This window comes from Taudactylus pleione, unplaced genomic scaffold (genome assembly GCF_031769625.1).
Source record: "Taudactylus pleione unplaced genomic scaffold, aTauple2 ptg002747l, whole genome shotgun sequence".
Lineage (NCBI taxonomy): Eukaryota > Metazoa > Chordata > Amphibia > Anura > Myobatrachidae > Taudactylus > Taudactylus pleione.
Genome location: NW_028287122.1, coordinates 39,449 through 51,548, shown reverse-complemented (window position 1 = coordinate 51,548; position 12,100 = coordinate 39,449). Strand labels below are relative to the sequence as shown.

Below are 12,100 nucleotides of genomic sequence, written 5' to 3'. Positions count from 1 at the left end.
ACATACATACAGCACACACTCATAGACACTTACATACAGCACACACTCATACACAGTTACATACAGCACACACACACTCATAGACACTTACATACAGCACACACTCATACACACAGTTACATACAGCACACACACTGACACACTCATACACAGTTACATACAGCACACACACACTCATAGACACTTACATACAGCACACACTCATACACAGTTACATACAGCACACACTCATAGACACTTACATACAGCACACACTCATAGACACATACATACAGCACACACTCATACACATATACAGCACACACTCATTGACACTTCCATACAGCACACACTCATACACACATACATACAGCACACACTCATACACAGTTACATACAGCACACACTCAGACACTTACATACAGCACACACTCATACACACTTACATACAGCACACACACACTCATAGACACTTACATACAGCACACACTCATAGACACTTACATACAGCACACACACATAGACACTTACATACAGCACACACACATAGACACATACAGCACACACTCATACACAGTTACATACAGCACACACTCATACACAGTTACATACAGCACACACTCATACACAGTTACATACAGCACACACTCATACACAGTTACATACAGCACACACTCATACACAGTTAAATACAGCACACACTCATACACAGTTACATACAGCACACACTCAGACACTTACATACAGCACACACTCATACACACTTAGATACAGCACACACTCGTAGATAGTTACATACAGCACACACTCATACACACTTACATACAGCACACACTCATATACAGTTACATACAGCACACACTCATACACACATACAGCACACACTCATACACACATATAGCACACACTCATAGACACATACATACAGCACACACACACTCATAGACACATACATACAGCACACACACACACACACTCATAGACACTTACATACAGCACACACACACTCATACACACATACATACAGCACACACTCATACACAGTTACATACAGCACACACTCATAGACACATACATACAGCACACACTCATACACACATACAGCACACACTCATAGACACTTACATACAGCACACACTCATACACACATACATACAGCACACACTCATACACACATACAGCACACACTCATAGACACTTACATACAGCACACACTCATAGACACTTACATACAGCACACACTCATAGACACATAAATACAGAACACACTCATACACATATACAGCACACACTCATATACACTTACATACAGCACACACTCAGAGACACTTACATACAGCACACACTCATACACACATACATACAGCACACACTCATAGACACTTACATACAGCACACACTCATAGACACTTACATACAGCACACACTCATACACACATACATACAGCACACACTCATAGACACTTACATACAGCACACACTCATACACACATACATACAGCACACACTCATAGACACTTACATACAGCACACACTCATAGACACTTACATACAGCACACACTCATACACACTTACATACAGCACACACTCATAGACACTTACATACAGCACACACTCATAGACACTTACATACAGCACACACTCATACACACCTACATACAGCACACACTCATACACACATACATACAGCACACACTCATAGACACTTACATACAGCACACACTCATAGACACTTACATACAGCACACACTCATAGACACTTACATACAGCACACACACACTCATACACACATACATACAGCACACACTCATACACAGTTACATACAGCACACACTCAGACACTTACATACAGCACACACTCAGACACTTACATACAGCACACACTCATAGACACTTACATACAGCACACACTCATAGACACTTACATACAGCACACACACACTCATACACACATACATACAGCACACACTCATACACAGTTACATACAGCACACACTCAGACACTTACATACAGCACACACTCATACACACATACATACAGCACACACTCATAGACACTTACATACAGCACACACTCATAGACACTTACATACAGCACACACTCATAGACACTTACATACAGCACACACACACTCATACACACATACATACAGCACACACTCATACACAGTTACATACAGCACACACTCATAGACACATACATACAGCACACACTCATACACACATACAGCACACACTCATAGACACTTACATACAGCACACACTCATACACACATACATACAGCACACACTCATACACACATACAGCACACACTCATAGACACTTACATACAGCACACACTCATAGACACTTACATACAGCACACACTCATAGACACATAAATACAGAACACACTCATACACATATACAGCACACACTCATATACACTTACATACAGCACACACTCAGAGACACTTACATACAGCACACACTCATACACACATACATACAGCACACACTCATAGACACTTACATACAGCACACACTCATAGACACTTACATACAGCACACACTCATACACACATACATACAGCACACACTCATAGACACTTACATACAGCACACACTCATACACACATACATACAGCACACACTCATAGACACTTACATACAGCACACACTCATAGACACTTACATACAGCACACACTCATACACACTTACATACAGCACACACTCATAGACACTTACATACAGCACACACTCATAGACACTTACATACAGCACACACTCATACACACATACATACAGCACACACTCATACACACATACATACAGCACACACTCATAGACACTTACATACAGCACACACTCATACACAGTTACATACAGCACACACACACTCATAGACACTTACATACAGCACACACTCATACACACAGTTACATACAGCACACACACTGACACACTCATACACAGTTACATACAGCACACACACACTCATAGACACTTACATACAGCACACACTCATACACAGTTACATACAGCACACACTCATAGACACTTACATACAGCACACACTCATAGACACATACATACAGCACACACTCATACACATATACAGCACACACTCATTGACACTTCCATACAGCACACACTCATACACACATACATACAGCACACACTCATACACAGTTACATACAGCACACACTCAGACACTTACATACAGCACACACTCATACACACTTACATACAGCACACACACACTCATAGACACTTACATACAGCACACACTCATAGACACTTACATACAGCACACACACATAGACACTTACATACAGCACACACACATAGACACATACAGCACACACTCATACACAGTTACATACAGCACACACTCATACACAGTTACATACAGCACACACTCATACACAGTTACATACAGCACACACTCATACACAGTTACATACAGCACACACTCATACACAGTTAAATACAGCACACACTCATACACAGTTACATACAGCACACACTCAGACACTTACATACAGCACACACTCATACACACTTAGATACAGCACACACTCGTAGATAGTTACATACAGCACACACTCATACACACTTACATACAGCACACACTCATATACAGTTACATACAGCACACACTCATACACACATACAGCACACACTCATACACACATATAGCACACACTCATAGACACATACATACAGCACACACACACTCATAGACACATACATACAGCACACACACACACACACTCATAGACACTTACATACAGCACACACACACTCATACACACATACATACAGCACACACTCATACACAGTTACATACAGCACACACTCATAGACACATACATACAGCACACACTCATACACACATACAGCACACACTCATAGACACTTACATACAGCACACACTCATACACACATACATACAGCACACACTCATACACACATACAGCACACACTCATAGACACTTACATACAGCACACACTCATAGACACTTACATACAGCACACACTCATAGACACATAAATACAGAACACACTCATACACATATACAGCACACACTCATATACACTTACATACAGCACACACTCAGAGACACTTACATACAGCACACACTCATACACACATACATACAGCACACACTCATAGACACTTACATACAGCACACACTCATAGACACTTACATACAGCACACACTCATACACACATACATACAGCACACACTCATAGACACTTACATACAGCACACACTCATACACACATACATACAGCACACACTCATAGACACTTACATACAGCACACACTCATAGACACTTACATACAGCACACACTCATACACACTTACATACAGCACACACTCATAGACACTTACATACAGCACACACTCATAGACACTTACATACAGCACACACTCATACACACCTACATACAGCACACACTCATACACACCTACATACAGCACACACTCATAGACACTTACATACAGCACACACTCATAGACACTTACATACAGCACACACTCATACACACATACATACAGCACACACTCATACACACATACATACAGCACACACTCATACACACATACATACAGCACACACTCATACACACATACATACAGCACACACTCATACACACATACATACACACACACTGACACACTCACCGCTACTGCAGAAGTCCCGGCTTCCGATGCTGGATGAAGAAGAAGATGCAGAAGACAGAGCTGCAAAAGGTAAGTAATTAAGGAATAATTAAGGACTAATTAAGCTAATTGAATACTACCAATTGCTTAATTAGTCCTCGGGGAAATCAATTTTATGAAAAATCACGCTTGCTCAGGAGGTGCATAAAAAAACCCTCACAAACCACGCACCTAATAGAATAGCAAAAACCCGCACCTGCAGGAAAAGCCTTGCAGGTGCCGTTTTTTTGCTATTCTTGCAGCCTATTGAATATGCCCCTATGTGTATGTTATCGTCACTGGTGAGTATGTCATCACTTGCTTGTATGCCTTGTGTATGATCTATTACTGTGTAGTCATGTCACGTCACTGGTGAGTATGTCATCACTTGCTTGTATGCCTTGTGTATGATCTATTACTGTGTAGTCATGTCACGTCACTGGTGAGTATGTCATCACTTGCTTGTATGCCTTGTGTATGATCTATTACTGTGTGTAGTCATGTCACGTCACTGGTGAGTATGTCATCACTTGCTTGTATGCCTTGTGTATGATCTATTACTGTGTAGTCATGTCACGTCACTGGTGAGTATGTCATCACTTGCTTGTATGCCTTGTGTATGATCTATTACTGTGTAGTCATGTCACGTCACTGGTGAGTATGTCATCACTTGCTTGTATGCCTTGTGTATGATCTATTACTGTGTAGTCATGTCACGTCACTGGTGAGTATGTCATCACTTGCTTGTATGCCTTGTGTATGATCTATTACTGTGTGTAGTCATGTCACGTCACTGGTGAGTATGTCATCACTTGCTTGTATGCCTTGTGTATGATCTATTACTGTGTAGTCATGTCACGTCACTGGTGAGTATGTATCACTTGCTTGTATGCCTTGTGTATGATCTATTACTGTGTGTAGTCATGTCACGTCACTGGTGAGTATGTCATCACTTGCTTGTATGCCTTGTGTATGATCTATTACTGTGTAGTCATGTCACGTCACTGGTGAGTATGTCATCACTTGCTTGTATGCCTTGTGTATGATCTATTACTGTGTGTAGTCATGTCACGTCACTGGTGAGTATGTCATCACTTGCTTGTATGCCTTGTGTATGATCTATTACTGTGTAGTCATGTCACGTCACTGGTGAGTATGTATCACTTGCTTGTATGCCTTGTGTATGATCTATTACTGTGTGTAGTCATGTCACGTCACTGGTGAGTATGTCATCACTTGCTTGTATGCCTTGTGTATGATCTATTACTGTGTAGTCATGTCACGTCACTGGTGAGTATGTCATCACTTGCTTGTATGCCTTGTGTATGATCTATTACTGTGTAGTCATGTCACGTCACTGGTGAGTATGTCATCACTTGCTTGTATGCCTTGTGTATGATCTATTACTGTGTGTAGTCATGTCACGTCACTGGTGAGTATGTCATCACTTGCTTGTATGCCTTGTGTATGATCTATTACTGTGTAGTCATGTCACGTCACTGGTGAGTATGTCATCACTTGCTTGTATGCCTTGTGTATGATCTATTACTGTGTAGTCATGTCACGTCACTGGTGAGTATGTCATCACTTGCTTGTATGCCTTGTGTATGATCTATTACTGTGTAGTCATGTCACGTCACTGGTGAGTATGTCATCACTTGCTTGTATGCCTTGTGTATGATCTATTACTGTGTAGTCATGTCACGTCACTGGTGAGTATGTATCACTTGCTTGTATGCCTTGTGTATGATCTATTACTGTGTGGTCATGTCACGTCACTGGTGAGTATGTCATCACTTGCTTGTATGCCTTGTGTATGATCTATTACTGTGTGTAGTCATGTCACGTCACTGGTGAGTATGTCATCACTTGCTTGTATGCCTTGTGTATGATCTATTACTGTGTAGTCATGTCACGTCACTGGTGAGTATGTCATCACTTGCTTGTATGCCTTGTATATGATCTATTACTGTGTAGTCATGTCACGTCACTGGTGAGTATGTATCACTTGCTTGTATGCCTTGTGTATGATCTATTACTGTGTAGTCATGTCACGTCACTGGTGAGTATGTCATCACTTGCTTGTATGCCTTGTGTATGATCTATTACTGTGTGTAGTCATGTCACGTCACTGGTGAGTATGTCATCACTTGCTTGTATGCCTTGTGTATGATCTATTACTGTGTAGTCATGTCACGTCACTGGTGAGTATGTCATCACTTGCTTGTATGCCTTGTGTATGATCTATTACTGTGTGTAGTCATGTCACGTCACTGGTGAGTATGTCATCACTTGCTTGTATGCCTTGTGTATGATCTATTACTGTGTAGTCATGTCACGTCACTGGTGAGTATGTCATCACTTGCTTGTATGCCTTGTGTATGATCTATTACTGTGTGTAGTCATGTCACGTCACTGGTGAGTATGTCATCACTTGCTTGTATGCCTTGTGTATGATCTATTACTGTGTAGTCATGTCACGTCACTGGTGAGTATGTCATCACTTGCTTGTATGCCTTGTGTATGATCTATTACTGTGTAGTCATGTCACGTCACTGGTGAGTATGTCATCACTTGCTTGTATGCCTTGTGTATGATCTATTACTGTGTAGTCATGTCACGTCACTGGTGAGTATGTCATCACTTGCTTGTATGCCTTGTGTATGATCTATTACTGTGTAGTCATGTCACGTCACTGGTGAGTATGTATCACTTGCTTGTATGCCTTGTGTATGATCTATTACTGTGTAGTCATGTCACGTCACTGGTGAGTATGTCATCACTTGCTTGTATGCCTTGTGTATGATCTATTACTGTGTAGTCATGTCACGTCACTGGTGAGTATGTCATCACTTGCTTGTATGCCTTGTGTATGATCTATTACTGTGTGTAGTCATGTCACGTCACTGGTGAGTATGTCATCACTTGCTTGTATGCCTTGTGTATGATCTATTACTGTGTAGTCATGTCACGTCACTGGTGAGTATGTATCACTTGCTTGTATGCCTTGTGTATGATCTATTACTGTGTGTAGTCATGTCACGTCACTGGTGAGTATGTCATCACTTGCTTGTATGCCTTGTGTATGATCTATTACTGTGTAGTCATGTCACGTCACTGGTGAGTATGTCATCACTTGCTTGTATGCCTTGTGTATGATCTATTACTGTGTAGTCATGTCACGTCACTGGTGAGTATGTCATCACTTGCTTGTATGCCTTGTGTATGATCTATTACTGTGTGTAGTCATGTCACGTCACTGGTGAGTATGTCATCACTTGCTTGTATGCCTTGTGTATGATCTATTACTGTGTAGTCATGTCACGTCACTGGTGAGTATGTCATCACTTGCTTGTATGCCTTGTGTATGATCTATTACTGTGTAGTCATGTCACGTCACTGGTGAGTATGTCATCACTTGCTTGTATGCCTTGTGTATGATCTATTACTGTGTAGTCATGTCACGTCACTGGTGAGTATGTCATCACTTGCTTGTATGCCTTGTGTATGATCTATTACTGTGTAGTCATGTCACGTCACTGGTGAGTATGTATCACTTGCTTGTATGCCTTGTGTATGATCTATTACTGTGTGGTCATGTCACGTCACTGGTGAGTATGTCATCACTTGCTTGTATGCCTTGTGTATGATCTATTACTGTGTGTAGTCATGTCACGTCACTGGTGAGTATGTCATCACTTGCTTGTATGCCTTGTGTATGATCTATTACTGTGTAGTCATGTCACGTCACTGGTGAGTATGTCATCACTTGCTTGTATGCCTTGTATATGATCTATTACTGTGTAGTCATGTCACGTCACTGGTGAGTATGTATCACTTGCTTGTATGCCTTGTGTATGATCTATTACTGTGTAGTCATGTCACGTCACTGGTGAGTATGTCATCACTTGCTTGTATGCCTTGTGTATGATCTATTACTGTGTGTAGTCATGTCACGTCACTGGTGAGTATGTCATCACTTGCTTGTATGCCTTGTGTATGATCTATTACTGTGTAGTCATGTCACGTCACTGGTGAGTATGTCATCACTTGCTTGTATGCCTTGTGTATGATCTATTACTGTGTGTAGTCATGTCACGTCACTGGTGAGTATGTCATCACTTGCTTGTATGCCTTGTGTATGATCTATTACTGTGTAGTCATGTCACGTCACTGGTGAGTATGTCATCACTTGCTTGTATGCCTTGTGTATGATCTATTACTGTGTGTAGTCATGTCACGTCACTGGTGAGTATGTCATCACTTGCTTGTATGCCTTGTGTATGATCTATTACTGTGTAGTCATGTCACGTCACTGGTGAGTATGTCATCACTTGCTTGTATGCCTTGTGTATGATCTATTACTGTGTAGTCATGTCACGTCACTGGTGAGTATGTCATCACTTGCTTGTATGCCTTGTGTATGATCTATTACTGTGTAGTCATGTCACGTCACTGGTGAGTATGTCATCACTTGCTTGTATGCCTTGTGTATGATCTATTACTGTGTAGTCATGTCACGTCACTGGTGAGTATGTATCACTTGCTTGTATGCCTTGTGTATGATCTATTACTGTGTGGTCATGTCACGTCACTGGTGAGTATGTCATCACTTGCTTGTATGCCTTGTGTATGATCTATTACTGTGTGTAGTCATGTCACGTCACTGGTGAGTATGTCATCACTTGCTTGTATGCCTTGTGTATGATCTATTACTGTGTAGTCATGTCACGTCACTGGTGAGTATGTCATCACTTGCTTGTATGCCTTGTATATGATCTATTACTGTGTAGTCATGTCACGTCACTGGTGAGTATGTATCACTTGCTTGTATGCCTTGTGTATGATCTATTACTGTGTATTCATGTCACGTCACTGGTGAGTATGTATCACTTGCTTGTATGCCTTGTGTATGATCTATTACTGTGTAGAGTCATGTCACGTCACTGGTGAGTATGTCATCACTTGCTTGTATGCCTTGTGCATGATCTATTACTGTGTAGTCATGTCACGTCACTGGTGAGTATGTATCACTTGCTTGTATGCCTTGTGTATGATCTATTACTGTGTAGAGTCATGTCACGTCACTGGTGAGTATGTCATCACTTGCTTGTATGCCTTGTGTATGATCTATTACTGTGTAGTCATGTCACGTCACTGGTGAGTATGTCATCACTTGCTTGTATGCCTTGTGTATGATCTATTACTGTGTAGTCATGTCACGTCACTGGTGAGTATGTATCACTTGCTTGTATGCCTTGTGTATGATCTATTACTGTGTGTAGTCATGTCACGTCACTGGTGAGTATGTATCACTTGCTTGTATGCCTTGTGTATGATCTATTACTGTGTAGTCATGTCACGTCACTGGTGAGTATGTCATCACTTGCTTGTATGCCTTGTGTATGATCTATTACTGTGTGTAGTCATGTCACGTCACTGGTGAGTATGTATCACTTGCTTGTATGCCTTGTGTATGATCTATTACTGTGTAGTCATGTCACGTCACTGGTGAGTATGTCATCACTTGCTTGTATGCCTTGTGTATGATCTATTACTGTGTAGTCATGTCACTGGTGAGTATGTCTTCACTTGCTTGTATGCCTTGTGTATGATCTATTACTGTGTAGTCATGTCACGTCACTGGTGAGTATGTCTTCACTTGCTTGTATGCCTTGTGTATGATCTATTACTGTGTGTAGTCATATCACGTCACTGGTGAGTATGTCATCACTTGCTTGTGTGCCTTGTGTATGATCTATTACTGTGTAGTCATGTCACGTCACTGGTGAGTATGTATCACTTGCTTGTATGCCTTGTGTATGATCTATTACTGTGTAGAGTCATATCACGTCACTGGTGAGTATGTCATCACTTGCTTGTATGCCTTGTGTATGATCTATTACTGTGTAGTCATGTCACGTCACTGGTGAGTATGTCATCACTTGCTTGTATGCCTTGTGTATGATCTATTACTGTGTAGAGTCATGTCACGTCACTGGTGAGTATGTCATCACTTGCTTGTATGCCTTGTGTATGATCTATTACTGTGTGTAGTCATGTCACGTCACTGGTGAGTATGTCATCACTTGCTTGTATGCCTTGTGTATGATCTATTACTGTGTAGAGTCATGTCACGTCACTGGTGAGTATGTATCACTTGCTTGTATGCCTTGTGTATGATCTATTACTGTGTGTAGTCATGTCACGTCACTGGTGAGTATGTCATCACTTGCTTGTATGCCTTGTGTATGATCTATTACTGTGTAGTCATGTCACGTCACTGGTGAGTATGTCATCACTTGCTTGTATGCCTTGTGTATGATCTATTACTGTGTGTAGTCATGTCACGTCACTGGTGAGTATGTCATCACTTGCTTGTATGCCTTGTGTATGATCTATTACTGTGTGTAGTCATGTCACGTCACTGGTGAGTATGTCATCACTTGCTTGTATGCCTTGTGTATGATCTATTACTGTGTAGAGTCATGTCACGTCACTGGTGAGTATGTATCACTTGCTTGTATGCCTTGTGTATGATCTATTACTGTGTAGTCATGTCACGTCACTGGTGAGTATGTCATCACTTGCTTGTATGCCTTGTGTATGATCTATTACTGTGTAGTCATGTCACGTCACTGGTGAGTATGTCATCACTTGCTTGTATGCCTTGTGTATGATCTATTACTGTGTAGAGTCATGTCACGTCACTGGTGAGTATGTCTTCACTTGCTTGTATGCCTTGTGTATGATCTATTACTGTGTATTCATGTCACGTCACTGGTGAGTATGTATCACTTGCTTGTATGCCTTGTGTATGATCTATTACTGTGTAGAGTCATGTCACGTCACTGGTGAGTATGTCATCACTTGCTTGTATGCCTTGTGCATGATCTATTACTGTGTAGTCATGTCACGTCACTGGTGAGTATGTCATCACTTGCTTGTATGCCTTGTGTATGATCTATTACTGTGTAGTCATGTCACGTCACTGGTGAGTATGTCATCACTTGCTTGTATGCCTTGTGTATGATCTATTACTGTGTAGTCATGTCACGTCACTGGTGAGTATGTATCACTTGCTTGTATGCCTTGTGTATGATCTATTACTGTGTAGTCATGTCACGTCACTGGTGAGTATGTCATCACTTGCTTGTATGCCTTGTGTATGATCTATTACTGTGTAGTCATGTCACGTCACTGGTGAGTATGTATCACTTGCTTGTATGCCTTGTGTATGATCTATTACTGTGTGTAGTCATGTCACGTCACTGGTGAGTATGTCATCACTTGCTTGTATGCCTTGTGTATGATCTATTACTGTGTGTAGTCATGTCACGTCACTGGTGAGTATGTCATCACTTGCTTGTATGCCTTGTGTATGATCTATTACTGTGTAGTCATGTCACGTCACTGGTGAG

At 41.2% G+C, this 12,100-nt stretch overlaps 1 long non-coding RNA gene across 1 annotated transcript in view; it reads right to left on the bottom strand.

Annotated features, from left to right (window-relative positions):
- Nucleotides 1–12,100, bottom strand: part of LOC148431160 (uncharacterized) — a 206,221-nt gene that overhangs the window by 177,910 nt on the left and 16,211 nt on the right. Inside the window, exon 2 of the long non-coding RNA XR_015877253.1 lies at nucleotides 4,662–4,721. This is a non-coding gene — a long non-coding RNA (uncharacterized LOC148431160). The remainder of the gene's footprint in view (nucleotides 1–4,661; nucleotides 4,722–12,100) is intronic.